Source organism: Oncorhynchus keta, chromosome 5 (genome assembly GCF_023373465.1).
Source record: "Oncorhynchus keta strain PuntledgeMale-10-30-2019 chromosome 5, Oket_V2, whole genome shotgun sequence".
Classification (NCBI taxonomy): domain Eukaryota; kingdom Metazoa; phylum Chordata; class Actinopteri; order Salmoniformes; family Salmonidae; genus Oncorhynchus; species Oncorhynchus keta.
In genome coordinates, this window is record NC_068425.1 from 21,110,936 (window position 1) to 21,133,545 (window position 22,610).

At 43.1% G+C, this 22,610-nt stretch overlaps 1 long non-coding RNA gene and 1 pseudogene across 1 annotated transcript in view; both read right to left on the reverse strand.

Annotated features, from left to right (window-relative positions):
- Window positions 1-130: 130 nt before the first annotated feature.
- On the reverse strand, window positions 131-20,616 carry LOC118384706 (UBA-like domain-containing protein 2; annotated as a pseudogene).
- The window catches only part of LOC127930047 (uncharacterized), a 43,819-nt gene continuing 21,339 nt past the window's right edge, over window positions 131-22,610 (reverse strand). Inside the window, exon 2 of the long non-coding RNA XR_008136614.1 lies at window positions 131-607. This is a non-coding gene — a long non-coding RNA (uncharacterized LOC127930047). The remainder of the gene's footprint in view (window positions 608-22,610) is intronic.

Here is a 22,610-nt window from a genome sequence, read left to right on the forward strand (position 1 = left end):
CCCTTCCAGAAAATATCTCAAAAAGCAAAGTTACTGCTATGATGTGTTCAAATGTGCCTTAGCAACCATATTTCATAAAAGCACAACAATTATTCTCAGCAAAAACAAGACCACAGAACAACTCCAACACTTAGCAGATCATACCTTATTTTATTAAACATATAAATACACATTTCAACAGGGGAAATAAACACAGTACAGAAATATCTATATAAAAAGCCGGATTAGAGAGATGTAAATGAGGGTCCATGAGAAGTTCTTGTGTTACTCAAGTGCACTGCAAATTGCTTGGCGTTTGACTTCTGCATTCTGCACATCTTGTATGGGTGAACATGACGTTCGAACATTTCATAACACCCAGTTTGTACAGATATCACGGGGGACCAAATGGTCTACTGTTGACCGAGATTCATGAGAGCCTTTTAAAATATGTTGATGAATTCCAAAGCTGTGGCAGGAGAATGGAGACCGGGTCACATCACCACAGGAACCATAATCCCCCAACACTACTGTGTCTGGGTGTGTTAGTTACCACAACAATACTGAGGAGGAGCCAGTAATCCACACAGCAGGAAACACTCATTATGGGACCACCCTCCACTCCCACCTTGTTAAAAACACAGAACTGGAAAATCACCAACCAAAACTCATGCAGTTGACAAACGTTCCCCTTAATAGAACACATGAGTTAATGAATGAGGTGGTGATATGAACACCCCAAGAGGAACCACCGTTGAGTTTCTAATGTCCATCTGAAAAGATCCATGGATTTAGAACCAGAACAGACCACATGGCAGCACAGTGGAGCAGTGTCCCTTCTTTCTGGTGACATTGACAAGGGTCCACATTGGCCAGGTGGCATCTGGCCAATGTTACACGACTGTCCATATTGTACATTATAAAATCATCCTCACAAAGGTCACAGCTTGACAAATGTGATTTGACATGTATTCAACCAGAGGGATCGTGTGAATATGATTGTCTGAGTGAAGACGTGGCAGGCAGGCATAATATTAAAGCATCATTTATTGAGGGCATGAATGAATGTGACATTATTTCAGATAAAGTACCCTCTGTATACAACTGCAACCTGTTCAGACCTCCCTATTCCCTCTTTATTGTGATAATTATAATGAGAATGATGGTGAAAATGGATACCTTTCCATCTGTCACCATTGATAGATTTGCAAATGTTCTGACATGGGCTGTTGTATGAAGAGCTCACCTATAAGTAAGACTCTGGGTTATGAAGCATTGTTCATCAGTACACTGAATCTCATATGTAAACATTGCCTGAACAATCATTTAGTAAATATTTGCAACCCGTACTAAATTCATAATTCTATAGTTGACAAGACACTCAATTCATCATCAGTCAATCAGCCACTATTCTAACGGAGGGAATTACACACGTTTTGAGCACTAGGAGAGATTCTGCTAATCTGACCCATTGAAACCGACTGTTTCTGCAGGGAATACATTCGGCCTCTCCCATTTAACCAGAGGTAGGACCAGTTGATCTTCTGCTAGAGGTTGTGTAGTAAATCACTGAGTGGGCCTCCACTCCCCATAGAAACCTGAAGAGATAGCCTACTGATGGCTCACACCCATCTAAATTAGTCAAAACATTTGCAAACCAGATTAAGTTCAGTGTTGACAGATAACTGAGATCTCAATCTCGTCCCCAGCCAGGTTACGGAGTTCAACGTTTTTGCACTTTGTTTCTGCTGAGCCTTTATTTACAATGGAGTTCAGAAGATGTTTCCATAATTGTCACTGAAAACCAGTTTACATTATCAGTCAAAAGAAAGTTGACAAGGCAAGTCAGTTAAGAACAAATTCTTATTTACAGTGACTGCATACCCTGGCCAAACCCCAACGATGCTGGGCCAATTGTGCGCCACCCTATGGGACTCCCAATCACGGCCGGTTGTGATACAGCCTGGAATCAAACCAGGGTCTGTAGTGACGCCTCTAGAACTGAGATGCAGTGCCTTTGACATCCATAGGTAGAAAATGTTCCCAAATACAATGATAAAAATGCATCAGCCTTTAAACTGGCTTCAGGCTTCCATCAAATGATTGCATACTTTGCTGTGTCTCAACACAAACTGAATTACAGTATTAACATTTCTTTACATGTCTCCTTAAAAACACTTCTGATGTGAAGGTTTAAAACCAAAGCTTCGAGTCCACACATACTGAAAAGCCCACTTCTCAGACAACAGCATGCAGTGGAGCCACTGAGTCAGGTTTCACTAAGCTACATAGTACTTACAAAATAGACATTTTAAAAAGGGATACATGGCTACATGAAACTTGACAAAATGGCTACAGTGTTTCTCCATGATCTGTACAATACAGATCCCCATACCACAAACAATATTGAAAAATGTTTTTTCTGGGCCATAAGATCAGCCGAGAACACAAAACCATCATCATTTGTGTTGCAGTCCCATTTTGATTTTGTCTGCTGGTTATTGTGAAATCTGGTCACATCTCTGGAGCGTTATTGAACCCCAAGGGAGAGAAGAGTTTTGAAAAACAGCCAATAATCAAGCACTTTAGCAGATCACATGGCTCCTATCCTAAGTGCTCTGCTGGGTCCAGGGCTCAACTAGCATTGACAAAGAAAACTGCCTTTCCCAGAGTCCTTGGGGGGGGGGGGTTAGAGACTCCACCCCCTTCGTTATATTCCACTTCCTCATATTGTTATTAGTGGTTCTCTCCCGGTTCTTCCCAGGCTTTGATGAGTTATGACGAAGAGAGAGAGCAGAGACAGACGTCCTCCAAAGAAGGAGAACGTCATTTTAGAAAAACAGAAAGAAAGGAAGGAAAACAACAGTAGCGTGTATTTTCCCCTTGGCCAACAAGACCCTTTAATCCTGACACCCAACCCACCTAGTAGATTCATTAGGCTGCACATAGCCCCGCCCAGCACAGCCCCACACTATCCTCCCCGGCCCCCTCCCTCCCTCCCACACCTGGGTAGAGTCTCATCTCTGGCCATGCAGGACCGATATAACAGGGGTCTGCTGGGCGCTGCCGGGCTGGGACACAGGGGGCCACATGGGGGTCTGGTGCATGTGGTGGTGGTGCTGGTGCTGGTACTGGTGCATGTGGTGGCCTGTGGGCGAGGAGGGGGGCAGCCAGACGGGCTGGTGGTTGGGGGGTGATGAGGCCCAGAAGGATCCGAAGCCAGCTGTGGAGGAGGGGGGGGAGCAGGCCATGGACACCTGGGTGGGACCTCCGCCTCCGGAGCTCCCCGAGCAGTCTGACGCCCTCAGCTTGGAGAACATGGTGATGGTGTCGGGAAGTTAGGCGGCGTGGCTGGGGTGTTTCTTGGAGTGCACATCTGGAAAACAGAAGACACGTGGGGTTTAAAATGAGTGACTTACATTGAGTTGAATGCAAACACTTCATTTTAACATTCTGTCCCAATGATTTGGTCCCCATGGGGTGCTTCCATTGCTGCTGCCTGCTGTGAACTCTATGTACCAATAGAAGGCATGATTGGTGAGTTCATAAAACAAATAGCCTAGACTAGTTAGTTACTGTTGTGGGAGGCAGTTCACTTGTAGACTTGGGCATTGTGTGCAGTACAACTGCTGAACATTGTGAAGACAAGGTTTCTAAACCCTGCAGCCACCTACATCCATTCACTGTGGTAAACATGGCAGCTTAACATGCTGTGCAGTTGCACAAAATGTCAGATGTCCCCACTGAGGCCATGAATGGCTTTATAATTTGTAAGACTGAGTGTGGTGCCTCAGGATAGAAACACCCCCACCACCAACAGGGATCAGGTAGCAGGCTAGCAGCCATTACAGGACAGAGGACTTCTTAGCATTGCAGCAGGAGGTCAGGGCTGTTTTATTTCTAACACACAGCCACGGCCCTTCTGACATGAGGGGCCGTGGATCTAATAGTATGAAAGAGGTGTCTGAAGTTGAAAAGGTAAATTAGGTCACCAAACCAGATTAGAGCCTGGGGCAGGCATGGTCATAGCTAGCTAAGACTAGACATTTTGAAAGTGGAGGGAGCAGAGTGTAGTGCAGTATACAGTATAGTATTGAGTATCGTGAGGAAGTGAGGCACAGTCTTAATGTTGATGTGAGGTGACTGGTCTGTCAGAGTGAGCAGCAGCTGCAGCAGTAAGGAGATGGACAAGCATGGTTTGTCTGTCGGGGTCTGATGGTTGACCACACTGAAACTGCCCCTCCTGCAGGACCCAAGATGGTGGTCCATACAGGGGGTTTCCTGTTTTTCATGGGAGAGACGTGACTGAGTTCATCTTTAAGCTGTGAATTATTTAACTTGTTTTTTATGGAAATTAATAGTAAAGGAGAGATATTCAAATATGGGTTATCTAGTCAAGTGATCAAATTTAGCTATAAAGCAATGAAGTCGACCCAGAAGCAATACAGCTGCTTAGACTGTCCAGATCCAGCTATAAGGCTTGGTCCTAGTGAAGCAGTGAGTAGGTAGACAGAACAATAACAATGACAACCGTATGCTGGGCAGTGTTTAGCTACAGTGCTGTGCTGGGAGGGTGGGGCTGGGGCCTTGTCTAGCATGTTTGGCTGAGAGGAAGGGCAGGTCTGGACTGGACCCCATCTGCCGCACAAAACACATACACACATTCACAAGGAGTTTTGAACACCACATACTTTCAAATGTTGCGATATCATCCTTGATGTTTACAATAGTGGTAGGGATAATAGTAATAGTGGTAGTGATAATAGTAGTAGAAGTAGTAGGGATAATAATAGTAGTGGTAGGGATAGTAGTAGTAGGGTTAGTAGTATTGATAATAGTAGTAGTAGTAGTGGGGATAATAGTAGTAGTACTACGGATGATAATAGTAGTAGGGATGATAATAGTAGTAGGGGTAGGGATAATAGTAGTAGGGATAATAGTAGTAGGGATAATAGTAGAAGTAGTAGGGATGATAATAGTAGTAGGGATGATAATAATAGTAGGGATAATAATAGTAGAGATAGTGGTAGGGATAATAGTGGTAGGGATAATAGTAGTAGTAGGGATAATAGTAGTAGTAGGGATAATAGTAGTAGTAGGGATAATAGTAGTAGTAGGGATAATAGTAGTAGTGGTAGGGATGATGATAGTAGTAGTGGTAGGGATGATGATAGTAGTAGTGGTAGGGATGATAGTAGTAGGGATAATAGTAGTAGTGGTAGGGATAATTGTAGTAGTAATAATAGTAGTAGTTATAATAGCAGTGGTAGGGATAATAGTAGTAGTGGTAGTGATAGTGATAATAGTAGTAGTGGTAGTGATAATAGTAGTAGTGGTAGTGATAATAGTGATAATAGTAATAGTGGTTGTAGGGATAAAAGTAGTGATAGTGAAATTAGTAGTAGTGGTGGTGATAATAGTAGTGGTACTGATAATAGTAGTAGTAGTAGGGATAATAGTGGTAGTGATAATAGTAGTAGTAGGGATAATAGTAGTGGTGGTAATAGTAGGGATAATAGTAGTGATGGTAATAGTGGTAGTGATAATAGTAGTTGTAGTAGGGATAATAGTGATGGTAATAGTAGTGGTAGTGGTGATAATAGTAGTGGTAGTGGTGATAGTGATAATAGTAGTTGTAGTAGGGATAATAGTAGTGGTGGTAATAGTAGGGATAATAGTGGTGATGGTAATAGTGGTAATGATAATAGTAGTTGTAGGGATAATAGTAGTGGTGGTAATAGTAGGGATAATAGTAGTGATGGTAATAGTGGTAGTGATAATAGTAGTTGTAGTAGGGATAATAGTGGTGGTAATAGTAGTGGTAGTAGTGATAATAGTAGTAGTAGGGATAATAGTAGTGATGGTAATAGTGGTAGTGATAATAGTAGTTGTAGTAGGGATAATAGTGGTGGTAATAGTAGTGGTAGTAGTGATAATAGTAGTAGTAGGGATAATAGTAGTGGTGGTAATAGTAGGGATAACAGTGATGTTAATAGTAGTGGTAGTGGTGATAGTGATAATAGTAGTTGTAGTAGGGATAATAGTACTGGTAGTGATAATAGTAGTTGTAGTAGGGATAATAGTAGTGATTGTTGTAGTAGTAGGGATAATAGTAGCAGGAGTGATAATAGTATTAGTAGGGATAATAGTAGTGGTAGTGATGGTAATAGTAGTGGTAGTGATAATAGTAGTAGTAGTAGTAGTAGTAGGGATAATAGTAGTGGTAGTGATAATAATAGTAGTAGTAGTAGTAGTAGTGATAGTAGTATTGATAATAGTAGTAGTAGGGATAGTAGTAGTAGTATGGATAATAGTAGTAGTAGTAGTAGTATGATAATAGTAGTAGTAGTAGTAGTATGGATAATAGTAGTAGTAGGGATAATAGTAGTGATTGTAGTAGTCGTGATAATAGTAGTGATTGTAGTAGTCGTGATAATAGTAGTGGTGGTAATAGTTGTGGTAGCAGTTTAATTAGTTTATAGGAAGGTCCTAGTAAAGGAGTAAATCATTATATTTGGCCAGGCTATGGGCTCAAACCAGAACTTCTCCTACAGTATTTATGGTTACTTGTTTTGTCATCAGAAGGGGCAGGGTAGAGCTTGTACTGCCCCACAGCAACAAAAAGTTACATCCCTCATGGGCTCACACATCAGAGGGGAAATAGGTGATATGACAAATGTCATGTGCTACCATGCGCTACCACAACCACTACTACCACCACAACAACTACATCTACTACGACTACCACCACAACTACTACGACTACCACCACCACCACAACCACCACCCCTACTACCACCACCACCACAGTGCACTACCCACTTTCCATTAATTACATTATGTACAGAGTAATGAAAAGAAACAATGTAATTAAATCGATATAGGAATGTCATCCTCTCTAGGACTTACTTATTATGACTTGTCGCTGTACTCGCCTTACGGCGAGGATAGCTGTGCTACAAGCCCAGCTTCAAGACGCAATCGTTAGGCAAGGGTAATTTCAGTGTAGGAAAGGATGAAACAGCGTCTGTGCCACCAGTAAGTAAAGATAGTAGTATAAATCCCTGGCACAGTCCCCGCAGCCGGACAACTTTCTCACGGTTTCTGGAAGGAAATGCTGTAGGAAAGCTCAACCAGCCGACAGAAACTTTCAACCGGTTTTCCCCATTAAGCAGCGGGTCGGAGTCAGAGGCCGAGTCTTCTCTGGTCTCTACTCCTCCCGTTACGGGGTCTGAGACGCCGAAGCTTCCCACCATTAGCTCTGACAAATTGAAAACTCTAGTCATTGGCGACTCCATTACCCGCAGTATTAGACTTAAAACGAATCATCCAGCGATCATACACTGTTTACCAGGGGGCAGGGCTACCAATGTTAAGGCTAATCTGAAGATGGTGCTGGCTAAAGCTAAAACTGGCGAATGCAGAGAGTATAGAGATATTGTTATCCACGTCGGCACCAACGATGTTAGGATGAAACAGTCAGAGATCACATAGCTTCTGCGTGCATGTCAGCTAGAAAGATGTGTCGGCATCGAGTAATTGTCTCTGGCCCCCTCCCAGTTAGGGGGAGTGATGAGCTCTACAGCAGAGTCTCACAACTCAATCGCTGGTTGAAAACTGTTTTCTGCCCCTCCCAAAAGATAGAATTTGTAGATAACTGGCCCTCTTTCTGGGACTCACCCACAAACAGGACCAAGCCTGACCTGCTGAGGAGTGATGGACTCCATCCTAGCTGGAGGGGTGCTCTCATCTTATCTACCAACATAGACAGGGCTCTAACTCCTCTAGCTCCACAATGAAATAGGGTGCAGGCCAGGCAGCAGGTTGTTAGCCAGCCTGCCAGCATAGTGGAGTCTGCCACTAGCACAGTCAGTGTAGTCAGCTCAGCTATCACCATTGAGACCGTGTCTGTGCCTCGACCTAGGTTGGGCAAAACTAAACATGGCGGTGTTCGCCTTAGCAATCTCACTAGGATAAAGACCACCTCCATTCCTGTCATTACTGAAAGAGATCATGATACCTCACATCTCAAAATAGGGCTACTTAATGTTAGATCCCTTACTTCAAAGGCAATTATAGTCAATGAACGAATCACTGATCATAATCTTGATGTGATTGGACTGACTGAAACATGGCTTAAACCTGATGAATTTACTGTTTTAAATGATGCCTCACCTCCTAGCTACACTAGTGACCATATCCCCCGTGCATCCCGCAAAGGCGGAGGTGTTGCTAACATTTACGATAGCAAATTTCAAATTACAAAAAAAAAAAAAAAAAAGATGTTTTCGTCTTTTGAGCTTCTAGTCATGAAATCTATGCAGCCTACTCAATCACTTTTTATAGCTACTGTTTACAGGCCTCCTGGGCCATATACAGCGTTTCTCAATGAGTTCCCTGAATTCCTATCGGACCTTGTAGTCATAGCAGATAATATTCTAATCTTTGGTGACTTTAATATTCACATGGAAAAGTCCACAGACCCACTCCAAAAGGCTTTCGGGGCCATCATCGACTCAGTGGGTTTTGTCCAACATGTCTCTGGACCCACTCACTGTCACAGTCATACGCTGGACCTAGTTTTGTCCCATGGAATAAATGTTGTGGATCTTAATGTTTTTCCTCATAATCCTGGACTATCGGACCACCATTTTATTACGTTTGCAATTGCAACAAATAATCTGCTCAGACCCCAACCAAGGACCATCAAAAGTCGTGCTATAAATTCACAGACAACACAAAGATTCCTTGATGCCCTTCCAGACTCCCTCTGCCTACCCAAGGACGCGAGAGGACAAAAATCAGTTAACCACCTAACTGAGGATCTCAATTTAACCTTGCGCAATACCCTAGATGCAGTTGCACCGCTAAAAACTAAAAACATTTCTCATAAGAAACTAGCTCCCTGGTACACAGAAAATACCCGAGCTCTGAAGCAAGCTTCCAGAAAATTGGAACGGAAATGGCACCACACCAAACTGGAAGTCTTCCGACTAGCTTGGAAAGACGGTACCGTGCAGTATCGAAGAGCCCTCACTGCTGCTCGATCATCCTATTTTTCTAACTTAATTGGGGAAAATAAGAACAATCCGAAATTCCTTTTTGATACTGTCGCAAAGCTAACTAAAAAGCAGCATTCCCCAAGAGAGGATGACTTTCACTTTAGCAGTGATAAATTCATTAACTTTTTTGAGGAAAAGATTATGATTATTAGAAAGCAAATTACGGACTCCTCTTTAAACCTGCGTATTCCTCCAAACCTCAGTTGTCCTGAGTCTGCACAACTCTGCCAGGACCTAGGATCAAGAGAGACACGCTCAAGTGTTTTAGTACTATATCTCGACACAATGATGAAAATAATCATGGCCTCTAAACCGTCAAGCTGCATACTGGACCCTATTCCAACTAAACTACTGAAAGAGCTGCTTCCTGTGCTTGGCCCTCCTATGTTGAACATAATAAATGTCTCTCTATCCACTGGATGTGTACCAAACTCACTAAAAGTGGCAGTAATAAAGCCTCTCTTGAAAAAGCCAAACCTTGACCCAGAAAATATAAAAAACTATCGGCCTATATCGAATCTTCCATTCCTCTCAAACATTTTAGAGAAGGCTGTTGCGCAGCAACTCACTGCCTTCCTGAAGACAAACTATGTATACAAAATGCTTCAGTCTGGTTTTAGACCCCATCATAGCACTGAGACGGCACTTGTGAAGGTGGTAAATGACATTTTAATGGCATCGGACCGAGGCTCTGCATCTGTCCTCGTGCTCCTAGACCTTAGTGCTGCTTTTGATACCATCGATCACCACATTCTTTTGGAGAGATTGGAAACCCAAATTGGTCTACACGGACATGTTCTGGCCTGGTTGAGATCTTATCTGTCGGAAAGATATCAGTTTGTCTCTGTGAATGGTTTGTCCTCTGACAAATCAACTGTAAATTTCGGTGTTCCTCAAGGTTCTGTTTTAGGACCACTATTGTTTTCACTATACATTTTACCTCTTGGGGATGTTATTCGAAAACATAATGTTAACTTTCACTGCTATGCAGATGACACACAGCTGTACATTTCAATGAAACATGGTGAAGCCCCAAAATTGCCCTCGCTAGAAGCATGTGTTTCAGACATAAGGAAGTGGATGGCTGCAAACGTTCTACTATTAAACTCGGACAAAACAGAGATGCTTGTTCTAGGTCCCAAGAAACAAAGAGATCTTCTGTTGAATCTGACAATTAATCTTAATGGTTGTACAGTCGTCTCAAATAAAACTGTGAAGGACCTCGGCGTTACTCTGGACCCTGATCTCTCTTTTGAAGAACATATCAAGACCATTTCGAGGACAGCTTTTTTCCATCTATATTGCAAAAATCAGAAACTTTCTGTCCAAAAATGATGCAGAAAAATGAATCCATGCTTTTGTCACTTCTAGGTTAGACTACTGCAATGCTCTATTTTCCGGCTACCCGGATAAAGCACTAAATAAACTTCAGTTAGTGCAAAATACGGCTGCTAGAATCCTGACTAGAACCAAAATTTTTTATCATATTACTCCAGTGCTAGCCTCTCTACACTGGCTTCCTGTCAAAGCAAGGGCTGATTTCAAGGTTTTACTGCTAACCTACAAAGCATTACATGGGCTTGATCCTACCTATCTCTCTGATTTGGTCCTGCCGTACATACCTACACGTACGCTACGGTCACAAGACGCAGGCCTCCTAATTGTCCCTAGAATTTCTAAGCAAACAGCTGGAGGCAGGGCTTTCTCCTATAGAGCTCTATTTTTATGGAACGGTCTGCCTACCCATGTCAGAGACGCAAACTCGGTCTCAACCTTTAAGTCTTTACTGAAGACTCATCTCTTCAGTGGGTCATATGATTGAGTGTAGTCTGGCCCAGGAGTGGGAAGGTGAACGGAAAGGCTCTGGAGCAACGAACCGCCCTTGCTGTCTCTGCCTGGCCGGTTCCCCTCTTTCCACTGGGATTCTCTGCCTCTAACCCTATTACAGGGGCTGAGTCACTGGCTTACTGGGGCTCTCTCATGCCGTCCCTGCAGGGGGTGCGTCACCTGAGTGGGTTGATTCACTGTTGTGGTCATCCTGTCTGGGTTGGCACCCCCCCCCTCCTTGGGTTGTGCCGTGGCGGAGATCTTTGTGGGCTATACTCAGCCTTGTCTCAGGATGGTAAGTTGGTGGTTGAAGATATCCCTCTAGTGGTGTGGGGGCTGTGCTTTGGCAAAGTGGGTGGGGTTATATCCTTCCTGTTTGGCCCTGTCCGGGGGTGTCCTCAGATGGGGCCACAGTGTCTCCTGACCCCTCCTGTCTCAGCCTCCAGTATTTATGCTGCAGTAGTTTGTGTCGGGGGGCTAGGGTCAGTTTGTTATATCTGGAGTACTTCACCTGTCCTATTCGGTGTCCTGTGTGAATCTAAGTGTGTTTTCTCTAATTCTCTCCTTCTTTCTTTCTCTCTCTCGGAGGACCTGAGCCCTAGGACCATGCCCCAGGACTACCTGACATGATGACTCCTTGCTGTCCCCAGTCCACCTGGCCATGCTGCTGCTCCAGTTTCAACTGTTCTGCCTTACTATTATTTGACCATGCTGGTCATTTATGAACATTTGAACATCTTGGCCATGTTCTGTTATAATCTCCACCCGGCACAGCCAGAAGAGGACTGGCCACCCCACATAGCCTGGTTCCTCTCTAGGTTTCTTCCTAGGTTTTGGCCTTTCTAGGGAGTTTTTTCTAGCCACCGTGCTTCTACACCTGCATTGCTTGCTGTTTGGGGTTTTAGGCTGGGTTTCTGTACAGCACTTTGAGATATCAGCTGATGTACGAAGGGCTATATAAATACATTTGATTTGATTTGTTCTCAGGTCAAGTACTAGGCCTAATTAAATAAAGAAAAACCCAGCCCCATGTTTACAACAAGCAATGCAACCCTGGATGTCAAGTGGTTGTGGAAATGTGACCCTTCGGTGTAGGTTTAAGGCTATAAGAGTCCTTTACATATACACATCTTTGTTCTCCCTGTATAGTCAATAGTGTTTGATTGAGGGCAGTGTTGTGTACATTATTGTTGCTACACGGAGCTCTATCTTCCCCACACCCACTGTTTCCCCTGTGGCTCCCCCAGGCCCCAAGGAGAGTGCAGGGCAACCTAGAGAGAGAGGGGGGACTAACACCCACAATACATGGAGATGGCTTGCAGCTGCTGATGATTGCCTCGTCCTCTCTCGCTCTATCCTTTAACAGCCCTTCCTCCTCCTCTGTAGCAGATAGCTCTCTTACATCACTCCTCCTCCCAGCATGCACATGCCCGCCTCACACACAAACACACTTGTACACATACACTCACAAACACCCTCCAGCGGTATGATGTAATGGCTGCACCGAAAATAATAACAAACCCTGGCCCCCGCCACTCACACACTTCCTCTCGCTCAAGCTCGAACATACTCCTCCCACCCAAGAGGAAGGGAAAGAAGAGAGAAAACCAAAAGTGTTGTAGCAGCAGAGCAGCAACAGACAGATGATAAGGGGATGGCTGGGTTCAGTGTACACGTCAACACTGCATGCTCACAGCACAGCCTCCATGTGGTAAACATTACATTACATTTCCAGCTCGCCGCTCCAGGGCTTTTACTGGTCAGTTGAAGCAGAAATGGTTTCATGCACGGACCACATGATCACTATAGCCGTTAGGGAATAGCATTGCGTAAATTGGCTTGAGCCAAGGACAGGGGCCAGCCTTGTGCCATTGCTATCATTGCGGTTAAATTAGCTATTGGGACCCAGCTACTTGGCTGTACCTGACAACCGGAGTTGGCATAACAATGCATATTTTCATGCAATACATGTTGAAGGAAAAGGTTTCAAAATATTGTGTAGGGTTTAAGAATTCATGATATGAAACATATGTTGCACTAAAAAGCATGGTGCCGGTCCATGTGGCAGTATATCTTAAGTAAGTTTACCCTAAAAGGCAGTGTTGAAAACCAATAAGCACCGTGGAGTAGTACAGCAGGATGTAGACTTTACTACTCAGGAGCGATAACTCCAGTGATGTCACTCTGCCAGACACAGCTGTATTACTATGCCCATGGCTCTAGTCCTGTCCTGTTGGTGAATCTGTCCCTCTGTCTGTCTGACTGAAGAGGAGGAGCAGACTGGCCTGGTTACTGACGCTGCAGCCATGCCGTAAATTAGCTCCCTGACCACACTGACAGAATGTAATACATGCCGTAAGCCCTTTTTTCTTTTTTAAGGGGAACAAAATGCACTTACCATCTGGTGGTGGTGACTAGGGATGTTGGCCTCCTGGAAAAAGGAGCTTAAGGCTGTCTGTGGAGGGAGAGAGAGAGACAGAACGAGGGGAAGAGAGGAAATTGTCTGTGAGAACATTGTGAGCACTTGAACTGCCATTTGGGGTAAGGTGGGCATTTGACCTTTGAGTGTTCAAGTACTCGCATTATTTTTTTCTGAATATTCGGGAAAAAAATACTTTTAGAACACAAGGCCCACACTGGAAAAAATGTGTGCAGTTAGCTATGCCAACAGTGCGCAACAAAGCGTAATTTATCAGAACCAGTGAAGATAACAAATCCTAATTGCTAAATTGCCTCATATATACACTGAGTGCACAAAAAAATTAAGAATACTTTTCTAATATTGAGTTGCGAATGACCCCCCCCAACCCCCCACCCCCTTTGCCCTCAGAACAGCCTCAATTCGTCGGGGCATGGACTCTACAAGGTGTGGAAAGTGTTCCACAGGGAATATGGCCCATGTCTCCAATGCTTCCCACAGTTGTGTCCAGTTGGCTGGATGTCCTTTGGGTGGTAGACTATTCTTGATACACAGAAAACTGTTGAACATGTAAAAACCCACCAGCGTTGCAGTTCTTGACACAAACCATCTCAATTGTCTCCGGGCTTTAAAAAAAACGTATTTAACATGCCTCCTCCCCTTCCTCTACACTGATTGAAGTGGATTTAACAGGTGACATCAATTAGGGATCATAGCGTTCACCTGGATTCATCTGGTCAGAGCTGGTGTTCATAATGTTTTGTACACTCAGTGTATATTGAATCAATTAAAAAAGGCTATTTAAGATACATTTACTGAACCTGTAATATCAAGTGGTTGTATTATATATTGGAACTCAATCTTCAAAAAGGTAGTAACCTCCACAGTGTGGCACTTTCTTGTAGAAGCATATAGCTGTGCAATGGCATAGCCTTGTTTTGTTAATTTAGCAGACAAGACTTTTATTTCCCGAGCCCTTATCAGTCAAGACACATCTATTTTATAGTAGCAGTTAAGAGCATTGGGCCAGTAACCGAAAGGTTGCTGGTTTGAATCCCGAGCTGACTTGGTGAGAAAATAAATCTGTCGATGTAACCAAGAGCAAGACACTTAAGCCTAATTGCTCTGGATAAGAGCATCTGCTAAATGACTCAAATGTAATATAACAGAATCAAATAGAACCGAATAGTGTGAAGTGATGCACATCTGATCATTTAAAAGAGTTACAAACCAAAATATGTATTTTTCTTTTGATATAGACTGTTGTCTAGTTTATTCTGCCTGTTCTTTGGAATTTTCTAAATGGAATAACAATTCCACTTTGAACACTGCAATGGGATGAATTATGACCATGACATCTGTTTGGTAGGCCTAGGCTTAATGATGCTGGTGAAAATACGCTCGGTCTTTCTCAAACTAATGCTGTAGCATATTTCAGAGTAGAATCTGAAATATGTTTATGGGGGGGGGGTATATTTAGCCAAGGCTAACCAATCCTAAAATGGCACTAGCAGTTCAAAGTGGGGTCGTCACTAGTTACCACAGCCACAAGGTCAGGCTTTCGAGTGGGGCAGAGGTTTAATTAAGGCACTGCATCTCAGTGCTAGAGGGGTCACTACAGACCATGGTTCGATTCCAGGCTGTATCACAACCGGCCGTGATTGGGAGTCCCATTGGGCAGCGCACAATTGGCACAACGTCGTCCGGGTAAGGCCGTCATTGTAAATAAGAATTTGTTCTTAACTGACTTGCCTAGTTAAATAAAAAATAAACTATGCCTGTTTCTACAACGTCTCTTCTTAAAATCAGATTTTAAACCGAACCTTATGCCTAACCTTAAGACCAAAAAGCGATTTTTTTGTTTTCATGAATTGTTCAGTACAGTCAATTTTGACTTTGTGGTAACTAGTGACAACCGCAATGCAGCATATTAAAGCGGAAAATGACGCGATTATTACAAAATTGCAGCGCATTGTTGGAACACATATTTCCCTACTTCAGTTTTATCACAAATTCAAAATGGATTGGTTGACTGATGTCATTTGGCAAGGAATGTAGCTTGTGTATCCCATCAGTTAGATCTGTTTTTATAGACGTTTATTTCTGTAGGCCTAACGGGAGCTTGTGTGTGCACTAGTCACGCGTGTCTAGAGGGAGCGGGTCAGAACACAACTGAGTGAGTGAGACAAGGAGGGTAAAGGGAATTTAGGGAGCAGAACTTTGTAATGCTTGGCTTGGTTTATTTTTTGTTGTGTTACGCAAATGCACAAATCTAACAGAGTCAACAAAAAAAATGGACCAAATAGTTCTACAGTATAAAAAAAAAGTATAATCTCTGGTTAAATATTGAGTTTTGACGTCCGTTCCAGTACTCATGCCCATCTTTAGTTTGCAGACCACAAAACAGTAGTTACACATTTCACCTTCCAATCCGCTCACCGTGGAGAGTCTGACCCCATCCCCCTCTGCTAACATCGGCCTATGGGTCAGTTGGTACAAGTAGATCACATGACTCTGGGGTTAAAACTATTATCCTCCACTGTCTAAAACAGGGTTTGTAAACCACGCGGAGAGATAGGCAGTGGCAGACAGGCTTAGTGAGAATGTACACACTACACAGGCTTGTTTAAAATTATAATTAGCATGGAAAAGAAAATCGCTAGTAGTCTAGTACTGTTCCTTTACCTAAAACTAGTGTTTACAACTCAGTGATATGTAAACAGTTTAGGCTATATAAACTACCGTGAATAGGGTATGTGCTATTTTCTCAGAGACAATTCACATAGGCCACAATAAAACCTTGTTTGTGACAGCCTTCTTCTGACGGGCTATGAGGAAACACAATGTAAACAAGCAGTCCTACTTTCAGTTGCTGCCCTTGAACACAAACAAGGAAATCCATAGGCTACTTCTATTGTTTCACTCTGTTGTGAACACAAAGGCCAGCCTGGTAAGGACACCATGGGCCGGAAACAAAAATACACTCATACCAAAACATATCCTTAGTAGTTTATCAGATTTTATTGCAAGATACCGGTTTTATGATTCACGTAGTCTGACTGGCCCATGATTCATGTTCTTTTTAAGAGGTGGAAAATTGACAAATGCTGTGTCATTCCTTCGTATACAAATCGCCTCATATGAATGTGTCTTAGTAACTGAATTAAAATAATTGCATGCAGCCTACTACTAAAATGACAGCATGTCTAGCTAAACCTTAGTCCCTTGCCTAGCCTCCATTTCCTTTCACTAGAATCTCTCTTTGCAAACACTTCAATGAATGTGTGGTTTCCCCTCACGGCTGAAGTCGACCCCTCCCCCACAAACCATGCTCTGTGGTTGTTTGACAACAGCAGCAGTAGTGCAGGAATGTCTGCTGCTCAACGTGACACACATATCAACATGAATGTGCTGCACTGCCATTGTCTACCAGGCTGCTGGGATCACACTGTTATTTGTCTATTTATGTTAAGTGTGTTTCTGTGTACATCCAAGACAATCAACAACGGTTCCGTTTCACACACAAATAATGTAGGTTACAAACACACAGTGCAACACCATATCTAAAAGCATTGACATAAAGGTTTCAGTACTACTCATGGGCTTTAAGTGAGAGCATCCATTACCTGACGGAGCAGAAAACCTAGCAATGGAGCAGAGAACCTAGCAGTGGAGCAGAGAACCTAGCAATGGAGCAGAGAACCTAGCAATGGAGCAGAGAAGAGTCATGACAGTGTTGCTTATGTAACATGACTGACAGAACACTGCAATGAAGCCCAGCACTAGGCCTATATAAAAGCATAATAATTGAACAGGTGTCTAAATGAGGGCACAGCAAACAATACCAAAAACATATTTTAAAAAACAGCCTGAAATAGGATAAATATAGGTGAACACAAAAAGAATACTTAGGGTGATACAGAATAAAAAAGTCCATTAATAATGGTGTAGTAACAGGGATAATGAGGCTGAGTGGGGGCTGTGCCCTGAAGGAGTGAGAGTACCCAACATGCCCATGGACACAGCCTGCCCTGCAGCCAGGAGCCATGAGTAGACACGACGACACAGCCTGCTCTGCAGCCATGAGCAGACACGACGACACAGCCTGCTCTGCAGCCATGAGCAGACACGACGACACAGCCTGCTCTGTAGCCAGGAGCCATGAGTAGACACGACGACACAGCCTGCTCTGTAGCCAGGAGCCATGAGTAGACATGACGACACAGCCTGCTCTGTAGCCAGGAGCCATGCCTGCTCTGAGCCAGGAGCCATGACGACACGACGACAGCCTGCTCTGTAGCCAGGAGCCATGAGTAGACATGACGACACAGCCTGCTCTGCAGCCAGGAGCCATGAGTAGATATGACGACACAGCCTGCTCTGTAGCCAGGAGCCATGAGTAGACATGACGACACAGCCTGCTCTGCAGCCAGGAGCCATGAGTAGACATGACGACACAGCCTGCTCTGCAGCCAGGAGCCATGAGTAGACACGACGACACAGCCTGCTCTGCAGCCAGGAGTAGACACAACGACACAGCCTGCTCTGTAGCCAGGAGCCATGTAGACACGACGACACAGCCTGCTCTGTAGCCAGGAGCCATGAGTAGACACGACGACACAGCCTGCTCTGCAGCCAGGAGTAGACACGACGACACAGCCTGCTCTGTAGCCAGGAGCCATGAGTAGACACGACGACACAGCCTGCTCTGTAGCCAGGAGCCATGAGTAGCCAGGTGAGAGGGACATTATACTGATATCATAGAAAGATGACTAGCCACAAAGACAATCAATTAACCAATAAAGGCTAACATTTTGAGATTGTATTATACATAAATATTTTATATAGAGACTCTACATATACACATACAGTATATACAATATATATACACAGAGCACTAAACATTAGGAACATCTTCCTAATATTGAGTTGCACCCCCCTTTCCCTCAGAATAGCCTCAATTCATTGGGACATGGACTCTACAAGGTGTCGAAAGCATTCCACAGGGATACTGGTCCATGTTGACTCCAATGCTTCCTACAGTTGTGTCAAGTTAGCTGGATGTCCTTTGGGTGGTGGACCATTCTTGATACACACGGAAAACTGTTGAGGATGAAAAACCCAGCAGCATTGCAGTTTGTGACACACTCAAACTGGTGCGCCTGGCACCTACTACCATATCCCATTCAAAAGGCACTTAAATATTTTGTCTGGCCCATTCACCCTCTGAATGGCACACTTGCACAATTGTCTCAAGGCTTAAAAATCCTTCTTTAACCTGTATCCTCCACTTCATCTACACTGATTGAAGTGGATTTAACAAGTAACATTAATAAGGAATCATAGCTTTTACCTGGTCAGTCTATGGAAAGAGCAGGTGTTCCTAATGTTTTGACCCTCCACTCCTTAGCCAAAAGCATCTGGGAGAGCTCAGCCCAGCCATCAGCAACTAGCCCTTTGACCTTGAGCCGGACAGGTTTCACAGAGGAGGTTAAGTTGTCTCTGCAATGCATCTGCTCCAATCAAGCTACAGGCTGACTCTGCTCTCAGAAGCTTGGGAGGAGATGAGCAGCCTCCTCAGCCCCTTCAAACCACCTGGCCTTGACACTTATGCCTGCGCGTAAGCACTAACAAAAGCTTGGCCATTAGACAGAGCAGAGGTGTGTTTGGGAAACCATCTGAAAGCAGAGGCCTGAAGCCTCAGATCTTCTCAGCATCTCTCTGTTGTCCATACTTAGGGCCTTGTTGAATATTTCAAACCAGTGGCCTTGCATACTTTTCATTATACATTACTCTAGGGTGTGCTTCAACATGAACTGGATTTTTCTTTCATATCATGTAGTGAATTATGTATTCACTAAAAAGGTATGTTACTATTACGCTCATTCAAATGACAATTCCACCTTGCTGCTCTGGCTGAAACCATGATTGAAAAGGGTCACGCTGTGTGTCAGCTTAGAAGAAACGCCTGTTCATACGGTGTGCATGGACTAGGAGTACTGGATATGAACAACTGGAAGGATAAGGCACCGTAATCTGCCTAAAGATAGATATCCCCTATGAATACTCCTGGACAAGAGTAGGGTCAATCCAGGAGGTCCGCTGTGTCACCTTTCCCTAACCTTGTTCAACAAGCAATCATAAACACAATGTTCTTTAAATGTGTGTTGTGAGTGTGTTTATTGGTGCATTACTCTTACGCAGCCAAATATGGAAAGTAATAACTAGTAGCAGCTTGTTCCAAAATGGGAAGTGTGTATTGACTGGCCATAAGTCATACCTGTTGGGAATGAGGTATGAATTGCTGTGTGTGCTAGCTGTGTAACATACATGCTATTACACTAAATAGCCTACACATTTTCAGAGCAGCGGCAATATTCAAAAAACAAAGGCAACGTTTGAGACAACTTTTACTTACTACAACAATGGGGTCTGGACAGGAAGAGCCTCTGCGTGTTTGGTGGTGTCAGGTCAAGAATGTAAACAAAGTTAACCTTATGGATTCAAAAACCTCAAGGTATTTTCTTCGCTCTCTGGATGGCCAGTTAGTTAGTTATCAAAAGCCGGGTTGCATTATTACTGTATCTAGCTAAATTAGACATTCGAGATGGATTATGTTCATATGGCATTGAAAGAAATCAGATCACACTATCAACTGCAACCATGGCTAGTTAGATAATGCAAATGTATATTGAATAGGAATATTGAAAATGAAAAACCTAACATAAAATAACCAACGTAACAAATATAGATATCAAAACAATAATGTTAGCAGCATCAATTTCCCATCTAGTTAACTGGTGTGAACAGCCAATTCGATTGGCAAACACCGCATTTCCTAATGTTAGCCCAGGTCTTCCGGATTATCCATCGTAAAAGCATGGTCGTATGACTGGGTTTACTTACATGGTTGTAAAAAAAAAATCGCCATTCCCTAATTTCGGAGAACTTCTCATTCTTTGCCTTTGTTAGCTCTCTAAAGTGGCTAGTTAGCCGCATCGCTATGAAACCAACATATAAACACACACATCGCATACCTCGAATTGCCAGTGAGCGGCTTGAAGAAGCTGCTTCGCTTGATCAGCAGCACAACCAGCAGTCAAAACAAACTGGTTGATCATCACTTGATGCCTGAGTTCGTCCATATTCACCGACATAACCGCTCTTCACCCCACCTCAGTTATTTTATCGTTGAAACCTAGGAAAACAAAACCTCGTTTTTTTTTCTTCGAAATTTCGAATACAATCGCTCAAACCTGATCCTCCTTACCACGCTCTACCCTCGCCTTCCAGTAACAACAAATATGTCCATGTCATCACCAACAACAAAGCCAAGCACAACAGCTGATTGGATAAACAAGTCAGCAAGATTTTACAGGCTGGTACACCATTGGCTATCACGCGAGCCAGCATGCCGTTGGAGTAAGGTAATTGCAGGGTACATATATTCATGGATTGGTTACCAGAGGATGAGTAAATCACACCTATTGGCTTATTTCTATAAGAAGGTATGAGGTTCGTTCAATAATTGGTCAATTTAGAGATAACGTATTGAAAAGATCCAGGATTGGTATTTCTATTGTAAATATTTACAGCAACGTTATGATGGTTGTCTTTGTGCCACACCAAACAGTCAGATAGATACATATTGTACTGGTTACAATATAGGCACGTTTCAAATGCTGTACATTTGATCATAATAACAGTAGTCGATAATATAACAGTTTATGGACGCTGAGCAAAGCCTACTGTTCATACTTATTTTTCCCCAAACAGAAAATACATCGATAATAATAAATGTGCTGTGCTTTCAGCGAGTCTCTGAATAGCTGATACTATGTTATGAGACAGCATATACAGAAGAAAAGTGTATTCATTTCTGTCTGCATTGGTGCCCAAACACGTTCCTGTGTTATTCTCTGTGATTATCTCTGAGTACTATCCACTAGGCAGTGGGACGTCAAGGTCCCTCCCGGCAAGACTGAATAATTCAGCTGAGGTGTAGCTATACAGTATATTAAAGGTGAAAGCGTGACAGAGAAGACTATCTATTATGTATTGTAGGTGGGTGTTACCTGGATAATGTGAATTTGATGGTGTCTATTAATAATGGATTGGAGACTACACACACAACTCTTCAAACAGTCAATTATGGCAATATGTTAATTTATAGGCGTCCCCAAAGGTTCCCAGAGGATCTCAAATCCCACCTTTCCTCTATTCCTTCTGACTTTTTTTCTGCATAGCAAATGACAAATTATATGCATTTTGGCCCATTTATTTTGAAACTGATGAGTAAATTAACTTTACTAATTATTGGAGATGTTTTCATTCCAAATAATAGCATTTGGAATAAGGCTTTGGAAACATGTTCTTTCCGATGGAAAGATAGCTCTGGGAATAGTGACCTCATGTTCCAGACTGGTCTAATGAACTATTCAAGGAAATAATTTATGAGATTTTTGTTGGTTAGTTATGAGCATCTGTTGGGTGTTTATCGTGATGACTTTCAACAAATGACTTATTCTGATCATTCTGCAACACACTGAGAGGGGGGTATTTTAATAGGTAATTTGCTTCAGCAAATAAAACATTACACTAGAAAATCATGGGACTTCTTTTGTTAAAACTTGAAACAAACATACAGAAGATAAGGACATAAGCACAATGCTGCCATTTTGACATTACACAACCAGAAAGTGAAAGGCACTCTGTTATTTAATTTTCAATTAAAAAATGTCATACACTGTGACCATCAAGCTTTCAAGGTTTTGTCCCCTTAAAGCTTATCTGGACAAATGCCCTTGCTTTAATGGGTGATATTTATTCTGTACAACTGTATTACTCACACTGCAGGGAGACATAACCTAAATTGTTATTGTCTCATGCAGATCACCATCTGCTTTCAGATACCAGGACCCTAGGCTCTCCCAAAACACTTAGTAAAGGGGGTGGAGCCATACTTTCATTGGTCAATGATTAACATGATCTTGACAGAGTGGACTTTGTTTTCAGAGATACTCAGGGATACTTGCTTGTTTTCTTGCCCACGTGTTGACCTCCATCTTGGTCCCCCCCCCCCACCAACCTGAGTCTGTGACTCACGAGTAAGTCACCATCTTCCTTTTGGGTCTCTGTCAGAGCTATGAATGCTGGTTCAGTGTGTAAGTAGCACACGGCCAGGGTTTCCTGGAAAAGCCCCTTCACTATAGCTTTGGGGCCCACTGGAAACACTGAATAAACTCTGTGTATAACTGTCAGGGGTTTTGATAAATATATGTACAGTACCAGTCAAAAGTTTGGCCACACCTACTCATTCAAGG